The following is a 13,965-nucleotide window of genomic DNA, read 5'->3' as shown; positions in this document are numbered from 1 at the left end:
AGGCTATTAAATGTATTTACTAGTTTTTAAAAATTTAAAATAATTATATATTGAGAAAAAATTTGGGGAAAATAGTAAAGAGAGCTCTCCTGAGGACCTTCTCAGTTTTTTTTCCCATGGCTGTGTTTTTAATAACTACAATCTGGTGTTGAAACAGAAAACTGGCATTGTCCCAGAGCTTGTATCTTTCTATTCCATTTATCATACATATAGATGTGTGTGACCATTACAGCCACAGAACATTTACAGAACCATTACAGAACCATCATGGCACAGGTCCCCTAATGCCAATCTTCAGTCACAGATTACCCAACACAGGCCCCACTAACCCCACCTCTGGAAGAATAAATATTTTTCTGTCTTCACAATATCATCATTGATGGTGTTATGTAAACTACTATACAACATTTTAAGATTTCCTTTTACTCAGTAGAAAACCTTTGCAATTGTTCCATGTTTTTGCAGGTCCATTATTTTGAAACAGCATTCCAGAGCATATACATATCATAGTTTGTTTAACTTTCCTCCTATTATGTAACATCTTAATTGTTTCCAGTTTAGGACTATGGCAAATAGTGTTGCTTTGAACATTTGTGTGTAGGTTGCAGAGTGTTTATGTGTTTACAGATTTTCATTTCTCTGCAATAAATGCCCAGGAATGTTGCTGTTGATTGCATGGTAAATGCATGAATTAGTTATTAAAAGAAAGTAGTAAACAGTTATCAGAATGGCTATACTAATTTGCATTTCCACAGGCAATAAATGAGGTTCCTGTTAACAGAATTGTGGTCTGATCACAAAACCAATGATGGGATTGTACTGCTCTCTCAAGAACAAATAAGTTTGCATTCTGCCTAGGATTTATGGTGGCAAAAGAGCTTTGGTATTTCTGGATGGCAATGCCATCACAGTCAAAGAGACTGTGCCACATTCTGGAGAAAGGCTCAGAAAAATGCTATATAGGACAAAAGCCCTGGAAGGCGCTAGTTTTCTACTCGGAACAGGTGTGGGGACACATGCAAATGTGTAATAATCCTAAAAGAAAGGGCAAACAAGGGCAAAAACTTTCAAGGGACATGCACATGCATAAGTTGTAAATATTGTGCTTTTATAGACAGGAGACCAGCTATAACCTATAAGTCAGAGTGGGTTCATTTTTTCTAAAGAACCAATTCAAAATTTTGCTAAACAAAAGGAGCTAGCATTACACCATAAAATAATATGATGTGCCTAGGTCATGTGTGAGAGATAATTACATAAGTCAATGTTCTCAGGGAGACAGAACCAAGAGGATAGACAGACAAATAGATGAGAGAGTATTTATTAGAGGAATTGGCTTATGTAACTAAGATTTTTTGAGGCCCTATAACTAGCCTCGGGAGACTTTGGATGTTACTAGATGGTTCAATCTAATTCCTGAAGGCTCAGAACCAGGGAAGCTGGTGGTGAAAGTGACAGTCTAAAACTGAATGTCGAAAGTAATTAATAATGAAAGTCCTGGAATGTAAATACAGGAGTTGTGATGTCTATAGGCAGGAGAAGAGTACATCTTAGCTCTACAAGGAAAAGAAACAAATTCCTTTGTTTATTCTCTACAGATCCTCAACTGATTGGATAGCGCCCATCTTACCAGAGGGTGGACTTTACCCACTTCGCCAGATTCATGGGTCAGTCTTCTCTGAAAACATCCTTAAAGAACACCCCAGCAAAACCCTTCAGTTTTCTAAGTATTTATTAATTTCATCAAGTTGATATCTAAAAGTAATAGTTGCAAAAAACCTTACGTGTTTTCAGGTAATTAATAATTGTTTTTTTTCTTGTGAACATGTCAACAATTAAATTTTAAAAAAGACTGGATGAAAGGAAATGGAATTAAGCACAATTAATAGGACTTTAAAAATGTGTGTTGAAAATATATGAAGGAGTAAAGAACAGTGAAAGTCTGTGGTTAACTTGCCTGGGATGAATTCCTGTAGGCTAAATCCTAGGGGCTATTGAATCTGGAGATCTGCAGAGTTCTCTAGAAATCAGCCAGGGCTGGAGGCTGCTTGAAGAATTCAAGCCCATAAGAATGCTGAGGAGGTAGTTCAAGCTGCATATCTAACATCTGCAACCTCAAGGCTTGGATCCAAATTTTTGATTCATGCCAGAGAGGAACTAGTGTTTTTGCAATCAAAACCCCATAGCATAAGGCTCCGCCTGAATTTTCTGAATCTTGTGTCTTCTAGAGACTTGGTTCTACACCACGGTATAATAAGCCGCAACCTGTACACCTACTCTTTTCTCAAGATAGTTAGTTCAGTTTATTATATTTGATGATGGCCATTTGGCATGCACTCAACAACTGGCACAAACCCCAGGTATCTGGGCCAGCATACCAGGTAGCACAGATCAAAGACCAATGTTGAAGTGGGAAAACTCACAGATCAGGTATCTGGGCCAGCACACCAGGTAGCACAAATCAAAGACCAATGCTGAAGTGGGAAAATTCAAGCAGGGCAGTATGGTCAAATTCAAGTGTTGAGATAGATTAATTACTGATAGGTTGCAGTAACTACCCTTTAGAAGCCTCAAATTTCTTTTTTTTCCTTTTATTTTATTTTACAATACCATTCAGTTCTACATATCAGCCATGGATTCCCTTGTTCTCCCCCCTCCTGCCCCCCTCCCCTTCCCCCCAGCCCATCCCCCATTCCCACCTCCTCCAGGGCAAAGCCTCCCCCAAGGACTGAGATCAACCTGGTAGACTCAGTCCAGGCAGGTCCAGTCCCCTCCTCCCAGATTGAGCCAAGCGTCTCTGCATAAGCCCCAGGTTTCAAACAGCCAACTCAAGCAATGAGCACAGGACCAGGTACCACTGCCTAGATGCCTCCCAAACAGATCAAGCCAATCAACTGTCTCACCCATTCAGAGGGCCTGATCCAGTTGGGGGCCTTTTGTTCATAGTTCATGTGTTTCCATTCGTTTGGCTATTTGTCTCTGTGTAGAAGCCTCAAATTTCTTAAGTAGTAAACTTGCTGAGAATCTCAAGACCTGGTGATGTATAGATTGCCAGTCCTTCATGCTATCACTAAGGCCTTAGAAGTAAAGTAGAAGCAAAACTACTTAGTAAAACATCAAGGAATTCTAGATAACGTGAAGCCAAATAAATAGAGCACTTCTTTAATTCACTGTCCCTATCCAGGAACTGCATGTTGTCATGGAACCTTGGTATTTAGTGTTCTGTCAACCCTATATAGTATGAGAATGAGAACATTCAGAGGATACCCTTTAGCTATGCAATGAGTACTGAAGATTCCAGATTATTTAATTACTGTATGTGACTGTTGGGCGGCTTTTGATCATCTTTAGAGCTGGCTAGAGACTGGCTTCTATTATGTAGAACCTGAAGATGGGGCAGCCTGTTTTACCTGCCATGGGGATCTCAGTAACTGGAAATGAAAAGTGATGTTATTTTGGAACACAGGAGACATTTTCCCAACTGTCAATTTCTGGAAAATTGTTTAGAAACACTGAGGTAGTATTTCAAATCTGGGTGTGCAGTCACATTCCACTTGAATGAGAATGTTCTGTTTTGGGCATATAATGTTCCAGTTCAGCCCAAGAAGCTGTGAGTGCTTGAGCTTATTCTCTGGATTGCCCTGATGATGTCAAAGGCTTTTATTATGACGGTGGCTTGCCTTTTGGGAATCTGGACATGACCCATGGGTAGACCATGTCAAATAATTTCCGAGGTGTAAGTTCTTGATCTGCATGGAAGGACAAGAGTTTGTTGATAAGATTCAATCTGGATATCCTCTTCTTCCTGAACAACTGTTGTCAAATTCAAACACTCCAGGAGAAGAAAATGCTGACCCTACAATTGTGTATTTGGACCTGGCAAAAGTTCTTCGGAAGATGCAGTCATGTGGAACACACCCATGGTTAGAGCTGCTTGGGAAACGGTAATATGGATAAGTCAGTGTCAAACCCTGACTACTGGAGAGAGCTACAGAATAATATTGTGTCAGCTCCCTAGTGCTGAAGAGGAAAGAAAAAAGGACAGACAGACGGAAGAATGGCATAAAGTGACTTGTCATTAATCAGATGAGTAGAATGGCCCCCTTTCAACAATTGGTGTGTGTCCTTTCATTTTTGTGCAGTCTTCTAAAGGTCAGTGTAGTTACTAAACAGGAATATGACATTATAAAATGGAAAACACAAGTACCCTTGCAAACAAGAGAACTGATTGACACCATTTTAGTTAAAGGAAATGTTGCGGCCAACATCTTCAAAAACTGAAGGAAACTGACAACGTTAAGTGAAAAGTTACTGTGGAAAAGAATATGATGTAGTATCGCTGTCGGGCGACAAGCCCGCAACAGTACAGGGAAATAAACAGAGTAGGTGTGTATAGCCTTTTTTGTCTGAGGGGCTTAGGGGAAAAGACACACACACTCTTGATGGTTTCCTTCAGACCTTTTCTTTATTCCTCTTTTGCATTCTCTATTCTTTATTTTCCTGAAGATTTCCTTCTCTCATTCTTGATGCTTTCCTTCTAACCCCATCTTTATTCTTGATGTTTCCTTCTAGCTATCTTTATTCTTCCTTATTCTCTCATTCTCGATGTTTTCTTTCTAATTCCTTCTCTCTCATCTTTAGTGTTTTCTTTCTAAGTCATTTTAACTCTATCTTTATTCTTTCCCTTACAGCTCATATACCCCAACAAAATCTTTCAGGCAATATAAAAATTACAAGGTGGTTACATTCTGTTTTTCAAGTGAATGATTACAATGGATACAAGTAAAAAACAGCATGTTTTCCATATCCCTTACATGATTAAACATTTTACATATTACAGTTAAAAAACAAATTATCCCAAGAACCCACATACATTCATACTCAAGCAACTTGTTATAGATTAACAGTGTGTAAGCAAGAGAGATATTCTTTCACTGTCAGGCTGTGTTTTGTGGTTACAAAGAAAGCATCAATCACTTTATTACTTACCTTGAAAGGTAATCTTATACGGAATTTTAAAGGAATCATAAATCTAAACATGGGGTTGGAGGACATACGGTGGACATTTCCTGCACATTCTATCATCACTCACACATGGGCCAGAGGAAGGCTTTGCCATATCTCTGAGCCTCACCCCAGAGAGCCTCACCATTTTCTCCATAGGTCTGAGGCTCTGGGGTCCGTGACATGGCTGTACCCACATCAACAGCATGTTCATTGAGGACTTCACTCACCCAGGGCTTTCTCTGCTCTCTACAAAGAACTGTTGGCGAGACAATGCTGTTTACTTCTAGGGTATCCAGATATCCTCTAGACAGACACTGAAACAACCTCCATAATTCAGAATATAATAAACTGAACTGAATTATTTAGACCCTATGGGTATTCCATGCACTATACAATATGCAGAATGTAGGGTGTGCTGGAAAGGGTCTCAGAGGAAGTCAACTTCACCACCTCATTGGCAGACTAGCTTTAGCTGCCTAATGCTACACATACTTTATCTCTATCTCTATAAGGGTCTGTTCTTAGGGGTCATTTAATAGTCCAGTAAATTAGGGGCACGAATGTGTCTGGAGGGAAACAAACTGGTAGGATTCTGACTGTATTAAGTTTAACTGATCTTTTAAATTTTTACCACTCAAGGAGAAGTTTAAGAAATAATTGAGACACTCATTTTTTTTCTGGTACAATGTTTCTAAATACCGTTTCATAATCATCTCATATGTTTTTATTTATTCAAATCAGATATTTTCTGATTTTTTATTGTACTCTTTCTTTGGCCCATTGGTTTAAATGTCACAGGGGATAATCTAGTACTTTCCTCCAGGGTTGTTGTGAGACACAAAGGGCACTGTACTACTGTAGAAATGAAATTACTGTGGACAGTGCCTGGCATCACAATGATATTCCGTGTATCAGCTATTATTTTCATCACCAGATTGCCATTGTTTTTCTTCATTCTGCTCAGAAAAGAAACCTGAAATTCCTCCTTCTCTGCCACCAACTCTGGGACGCATAAGTAATCATTGCTTATTTTTCATGCTCCATTGTTACTACATGTGAGAGATCAGAATTGTTGGAGAGCCCAGGCTTTCTCATATTGCTAACATAAATCAGTCTTTAATTTACCAGATTTTGAATAAGAGAGAACCTCTATTTGTCTTTTGCAACTTCTGCTATCTTTGGAAGTCATGCCTTTTAGTACTGTGTGGTCAGAACAAGACGATAAACAAGAACATGGTAGTTTATGAAATTTGCACCAAAGCACCCGGTTGCCTCTGTGATTGTCTTTTCCATCAGAAGAGTTGACTTTTGCTGTCTCTGAACACATTCCTCATCCCAGCCAGGTCCTGTCATGGGCTTCCCTTCTTGGTGAGTCTCTTTTACCTGTAAAGGCTTTTCTTTTTAAGTGTCATTTCTAAGGGCCTTCCCCACGCCACCATTTTATTTTATTAGTTTTGCATGTGCACAGAGATGTGCATGGAAGCCAGAGGAGATAACTATTTTATCATTCTCTGTCTTGTTTCCTTGAGACAGGGTTTCTTACTGAACATGGAGCTAGAATGGTAGCCAGCAAGCCTCAGCGATCCTCCTGTTTTTGTGGTCCTCTTTCCCCCATAGACCCAATACAGCACTAGGGAATACAGGCAACATGACCACATGTGGCTTTTTTACATGGATGTTGGGCATTTCAACTAAGGTCTTTATGATTGTACAGCAAGTGATCTTACCTGATGATCTATCTTCCCAACCTCTCCTCCCTCCTCCTTCCTTAACAGTATAAAACATCAAGCAGGACTAAATGTACTGCTGCCAAATTAACAAAATCAAAGCTAATATTAAATGAAAGATTTTAAATTTCAAGCACAGACTAACACACAGAAAATCCTTCTCAACATTGACTAAGGATGCTACATGAAAAGGAGAGTATTGTCCACCAGTAGAGGAGAGGATGGGATTTCAAGGGAGCCAGCCGAGCCTGAAAGACTCTTTCAGCCTTTAACACAGCCCCACTGTTCCTGCCTGGACATGAATGCTAGCCTGATGATGGCTCCTTTTGACCTTGTCATATTTAATGGCCAACACCTCACATTTTGTTCAAAGCTATCCTGTTCACTTTTCAAAAGGGTTTAATTTACTTATTACTCACATTTAGATGTAACAATTCTCTTTGTGTGAGTAACCATGAAAGCTGATGTTTCTTGTTACCAGCAGTGGATTATTTAAAGTAAGTATTCATGATAATAAAACCACTAATACTCTATAGTTAAATATAACTTAATTCATTGTCATGAATTTTTCCTTTAACACTTAGCCCTATAAAGACAAATTTATATCCAAATACCTAACCTATTCCTTGTATAAATGTTCTAATCAATGTCTTTTGTTTATTAATTAGCAACAGTAACACTAAATAATTTTTTGTTTTAAAAAATAGTAAAGCAATGTGGGAAGTCTCTCCTTTACCATGCTGCTAGGTAGCTCTGTTCCTTCCAATCCCATATGCTTGCCCCGTGCCTCTGGGTCTCCCCTCTTCCACAGTTCTATTCCTTCAGATCTCAAAGGCTCAAAGGCATGGGTATTCCTGGACTACTCTTCCCTGAATCAGTAAGTAGGTCCTGCTGTTCCCTTCCCCATAGCCTTACCTTCTCTTCAGTCTTAAGTCCCCTGATCTGGAAACATCAGCTATGCTCTGCTTCTTCCCACCCCATTGACAATCTATCTCCTCTTGAATATTGCCTCTTCAAGTGAATGGGTAGATATTGCTCTGCCACACACTATAGGCCTACCAGCTCTGTCAGGATCTAACCTCCAAGTGCTGCCAGATCTGGCTCTTCCAGGATCCCTAGCCCTCAGACTAGGCCTGCTCCTTCCTACCCTGAAAGTTTCCCATCGGGCTAGGATCTTGCTTTCTAGATATTCTAGGTAGGCCTCCCTCTTCTGACCCCACAGGCCTTCTGACTACATACCTAGCTTCCCAAGATCTCCTGTCCCCAACCACTGATTGACCAGAGCTCACTCTCGACTTAGAGAGCTACACCAGAAGGCATCAGGAGAGAGGACCAACAAGAAATATCGTGACTTTTGAGTAGTGTCTGCTTGCCCAGGCATAGCAGAGTCTCAAATTAAGATTAGAGATAGAGCCCGCTGACCTCAATACAAGTTCCACAAAAGAAATGTCTCAGCCTTTTTACAACTTCATCCTTTCCTGAATATGCATACGTCTACATGGAAATAAATGCAGAAGAATGTATTCTGTGCCATTATAAGTATGAACTTTGCTTTTTGATGATTACAGGGGGTCACATCAAAGATTGCCTGGAATAGAGACTTTTTGGACTTTTGAACAGCATCGAGACTATGAAAGACTATGAGGACTTTTGAAATTGGGCTAAGTGTATTTTCCATCATGACAGGACTGTGGGCCTGTGGGGGCCAGGGAGTGGAATGTAATGGCTTGAATGAGAAAAGTGAGAGAGTTGAACACTTGGTTCTGGGTTGGTGTCTCTGTGTGGGGAGACCTTGGGTGTTTGCCTATATTGCTCTCCACCTTCCATTTTTTAGACAGAGTCTTTCACTGAGCTTTGCACTCACTGTTTCAGATAAACTGACTCACTAGTATGCCCCCAGAAGCTGCCTGTTTCTGCCTCTCTCCTGGCTCTGCTCCATTGGAATCTATGTGGAAGTTGAGGCTCTAAACTCAGGTTGTCATGTTTGCACAGCATATTAATTTCTTAATAATTTCAGAACATAGTATTCTTCTGTAAACCCACATTCATGCAACCAGGGCAAAAACTGACCAAAAGCAGAAATACATCACTTATACATATTCTGAAGGATGACATTCTGCTTGGCACTTTATGAATTTTATGTTTAGGTTCTTCAGCAGTACAGCCCATTATTGGCCCATGTCATGGATGAGTCAACCTAGGTTGAGAGACATGAAATGCTTTGTGTATAACAGCACATCTCATCAGTGCTGAGATTCCTAGACTGGCTTGATTAGTTTTGGGCCCATGTGAGCAAGAAGTGACTTTCCATTCATTTTGTGACCTTTTTTTTTCCTTTAGATTTTTCAGTGGAACCACAACAGGTGTTTAATACTTTTGTAGAATGGAGTAATAAAACTGTTACATAAATTTCTACTGAATGTTTCTAATTTCAGTTTGTATTTTTGAAGAAGCAGACTCATTTTCTCACTAATTTTCACAAGTCTCAAAAGGACTCTCCATGCTGAAATACCTTTGATTATAATTCAGATCATTTATGAAAATAGGGAATGGTTAAAATCATGCTTCTCATGGAGCTGGGGTGATAGGATGGGCACATTCTTAAACCTCAAAACAGGACCTTGCTTTATAGTAGTCCCACAGTCCTCTGTGAAAGAAATTGTCTTGCTTATTAAGCCACTGAGATTAATTTGGCTAGTTCAGTTCCACTTTGATAATCAGCTTATGTACACAGTCAAGTTCATGCCATTAAGTTTTATCTCTATTTTGCCTTTATAGCTAAAGCCTTAAAAATAATGGTTATTCTTACAGAAAGTACTCTGTGTGATTTTCCTGTTTGAAAGATCAGAAGGGAGATGATATAATCTGAACAAATTCAAAGTAAGTAAAAAATTTATTTGTTACTAACATACTAATTTTATTTTTGACATGAAAAGCTTGAATTTAGCTACTTTCTTAATAAAGAGATAACATTAAATCTGACCAGAAAATTAAGATGACATATGAATTATAAATCAATAGAAAAATTAATATCTATTACTTATAATTACCTAATAAAAGTTGTTTTTGTAGCTTTTTTAATTAGGATGAATCAGGCAATGTGTCCCTACTTGCTTTGAACCACCCTTGTATTAACTCAATGCACACATTTTATTTTTTTAATTTTTAATTTTTAAATTTAAAAAATTTTTCTTTATTAAGAAATTTTCTACTCACTCCACATACTACCCACAGATCCCCCCTTCTCCATCCTCCCACCCCCAGCTCTCTTTCCCAAGCCACCCCACATCCCCACATCCCCCAAATTGAGGTCTCCCATGGGGAGTCAGCAGAGCCCAGCACACTGAGCCTAGGCAGGTCCAAGCCCCTTCCCACTGCACCAAGGTTGTGCAAGGTGTCACACCACAGGCACCGGGTTCCAGAAGCCTGCCCATAGACCAAAGACAGATCTCGATCCCCCTGCCTGGGGATGCAGCACACATTTTATGTTGTGAATCTGTGTACCTGTCCCCCCTCTCTCACTGGGCTGTAGTCAGTAAGAACAAACACCCATCGTTTATCATTGGCTCTTTCACTGAGAGCCATACAGTGTTTTGCATATTATATGTGCCTGATAAATAAATATATATATATTTTAAAATTTATTTATTTATTTTACATCCCGACTGCAGTTCTCCTTCCCTCCCTACACCTCCTCTCTCTTCCATTTCTGTTTAGAAAGGAGCAAGCCTCCCAGGGATATCTACAAAACATGGCATATCGAATTGCCATACTACAAAGCACCTCCCCTTGTGTTAAGGCTGGCCAAGGCAACCTAGTATGAGGAATAGGGTCTCAAAAGCCAGCAAAAGAGTCAGAGACAGCCCCTGTGCCCACTGTTAGAGTCCTACAACAAGACCAAGCTCTAAAACTGTCCCTTGTACACAGAGGGCCTAGGTTAGGTCCATGAAGGTTCCCTGATTGTCAGTTCAGATTCTGTGAGCCCAGGTTAGTTGATTCTGTGGGTTTTCTTGTTATGTCCTTGACCCCTCTGGCTTGTACAATTCATTCTCCCTCTCTACATCAGGATTCCCCGAGCTTGGCCTAATGTTTGGCTGTGGGTCTCTGCATTTGTTTCCATTAGCTACTGGATAAAGCCTCTCTGATGACAATTGGGATAGTCACCAACCTATGAATATAGCAGAATATTGTTAGGCATCATTACGTTGACATTTTTTTCTTTCTCCAGTCATGTTTGGTTCTATCCTATCTCTGGGCCATCCAACCTCTGGGTCCTGGCACTCCAGGCACTGTCAGGGGTGGGCTCAATCTCATGGCATGGTCTCAGGCTGGACCAGCCATTGGTTGGCCACTCCCACAATCTCTGAGCCACTCTTACCCCAGGACATCCCATAGGCAGGTCAGACTGTAGGTTGAAGTTCATGTGCCTGGTTTGGTGTTCCAGTCCCTCCATTGGAAGTCTTGCCTGGTCACAGGAAATAGCCAGTTTAGACTACGTATCCACTATTGCTAGGAGTCTTAGCTGAGGTCATCCTTGAAGATTCCTGGGAGTTTCCCTTGCACCAGGTTTCTACCTGACCTCCTAACCAACCCCCTTCCAGTCATCTCTTTCTGTACTCTCCCCCTCCATCCACTCCCCACCTGATCTCTCATGTTTCCATTCCCACCCACCCTCAGTCCACACATGAAATCTCTTTTATTTTCCCTTCCCAGGGAGATCCGAGTTTTCCCTCTTGGGCCCTCCATATTACTTAGCCTCTTTGGGTCTGTAGATTGTAGTATGGTTATCCTTTCCTTTACAGCTAATATCTACTCATCAGAGAGTACATGCCATGTTTGGCTTTCTAGGTCTGGGTTACCTCACTCAGGATGATTTTTCCTACTTCTATCCATTTGCCTGCAAAATTTCATGATATCATTGCTTTTTTTTGCTGCTGAGTAATGATAGTGCATTGTATAAACATACTACATATTCTTTATCCATTCTTCAGCTGAAGGACATCTAGATTGTTTCCAGGTTCTGGCTATTACAAATAAAGTTGCTATGAACATAGCTGAGCAAGTGTCCTTGTGGTATGATTGAGCTTCCTTTGAGTATATCCCCAAGAGTGGGATAGTTGGGTCTTGAGGTAGATTTAGTCCCAATTTTCCTAGGAACCACCATGTTGATTCCCAAAGTGACTGTACAAATTTGCACTCCCACCAACAGTGGAGGAGTGTTCCCTTTGTTCCACCTCCTCTCCAGCATAAGCTGTCATTTGTGTTTTTGACCTTAGCCATTCTGACATGTGTAAGAATCTCAGAGTTGTTTTGGTTTGCATTTCCCTGATGGCTAAGGATGCTGAACATTTCTTTAAGTGCTTCTCAGCCATTTGATAATCTTCTGTTGAGAATTCTCTGTTTAGGTCTATACCCCATTTTTAAATTGGATTATTTGGTTTTTTGATGTCTAGTTTCTTGAGTTGTTTATATACTTTGGAAATCAGTCTTCTCTTGGATGTGGGGTTGGAAAAGATCTTTTCCCATTCTTTAGGCTACCATTTTGTCCTATTGATGGTGTCCTTTGCTTTATAAAAGCCTTTCAATATCATGAGGTCCCATTTATTAATTGTCGACCATAGTGTCTGTGCTACTGGTGTTCTATTCAAGAAGTTGTCTCTTGGGCATGTGATCAAGACTATTTTCCACTTTCTCTTCTATCAGGTTCAGTGTAACTGGATTTATGTTGTGGTATTTTATCCACTTGGACTTGAATTTGTGCAGAGTGAAAGATATGGATCTATTTGCATCCTTCTACATGCTAACATCCAGTTATATCAGCACCATTTGTTGAAGATGCTTTCTTTTTTCTGTTGTATAGTTTTGGTTTCCTTGACAAAAATTGGGTGCCCCTAGGTATGTGGATTTATGTCTGGGTCTCTGATTCTATTCTATTGATTCACCTGTCTGTTTCTATGCCCATATCACGCTGCTTTTACTACTATAGCTCTATAGTAGAGCTTGAGATCTGAGATGGTAATACCTCCAGAAGTTCTTTTCCTAATAATTATATTTACAGTTCAATTATTCATTACATATGCTTAGGTTTTCCTCATAATTAAACTTACATTTTGTATTGGCCTTTTTAAAAGGAACCTACAATCTAGAACCACAAATTTAGCTATTTATTTATATTTAAAAAATTGATATTCTTGTGGGCTAGATGGTTCAAAATCTCTTGCTGCTCTTTCAGAGGACCCCAGTTCCATTCCCAGCACCCATGTCAGGTAGCTCACAACCTCCTGTAACTCCAGCTCTATATAATCTGCCACTCTAGTTTGGCCTCCATAGGTACTTGCCCTCACAGACATATATCACCACACAGACATACACAAAATGAAAAATAAAACAAAGTTTAAAAACTTATGTTCTTTAAATGAAACATATCTGTAAGAGTCATCTAAACAATGAGAATTGTTTGCATTGCTGGCTCAATTCATTTTGATGAATAAAAGTCCTGTTCTTTTCTTACATACTCTGGGCACTGCATCTCCTCTCTAATGCCTTTGAAGACCTGGCAGGTATGTTCAACCTGCCTGATCCTCCTTCTGGTTGCCAAGCATTGCCAAATGTCTGTATTCCTTGCAAACAAGAAGTCTCTATGCCAAATACACTGTGTTCTCGTCTTCTCCTGCATGAGTGTATTTTGAGATGAAATCAGCTGGGAATGAACATTAAGGTCAGCCTCCAAGGGACTATGGAGTTTTAGCCAGGAAGTTTCATTCCTTGGCCTTAGTAATGGGGTAGGTTGTGTGCTCATTCTATGAACATATCTTTTGGACCTTTAAGAGCAATATTTTCATGATAAGAATAAGCAATAAAAAGAAAAGATAAAAAAGTAAAAAGAATTCATATCCATCTCCTCCATATAATTATTATAAGATTTTTCTACCCTTTAGTTAGTTTTTTCAAATCTGAAAGAATATTGAAAGATTATCTTTCTGCTTTCTATTTAAAATTACAGCATATTCCCCATGTTTTAATCTGTATAAACATATGCCTAATAATTACATATATATATATATATATATTCACTAAATGCATTTATATAATTTAACTGGTTGCTGCTCTACAGTATTTTCCAGCTTTTGAAGCTTTTTCAAATTTTCCTGTTAATATAAATAAAAATGTTAGTGTAAATATCATTTTGCTAATGACCAGCATTTGCTATTTCAGTAAATGCCTTACTTTT

The 13,965-nt window shown here is 39.5% G+C and overlaps 1 long non-coding RNA gene across 1 annotated transcript; it reads left to right on the top strand.

Annotated features, from left to right (window-relative positions):
- Positions 1-630: 630 nt before the first annotated feature.
- On the top strand, positions 631-8,156 carry LOC102919375 (uncharacterized). The gene is made up of 3 exons (XR_013050558.1): positions 631-1,004; positions 1,599-1,794; positions 3,839-8,156. It is a non-coding gene; the product is annotated as an uncharacterized LOC102919375 (long non-coding RNA).
- The last annotated feature ends 5,809 nt before the right edge of the window (positions 8,157-13,965 follow it).

This window comes from Peromyscus maniculatus, chromosome 4 (genome assembly GCF_049852395.1).
Source record: "Peromyscus maniculatus bairdii isolate BWxNUB_F1_BW_parent chromosome 4, HU_Pman_BW_mat_3.1, whole genome shotgun sequence".
In the NCBI taxonomy this organism is placed as follows: Eukaryota; Metazoa; Chordata; class Mammalia; order Rodentia; family Cricetidae; genus Peromyscus; species Peromyscus maniculatus.
This window is presented reverse-complemented; position numbering and strand designations above follow the sequence as displayed.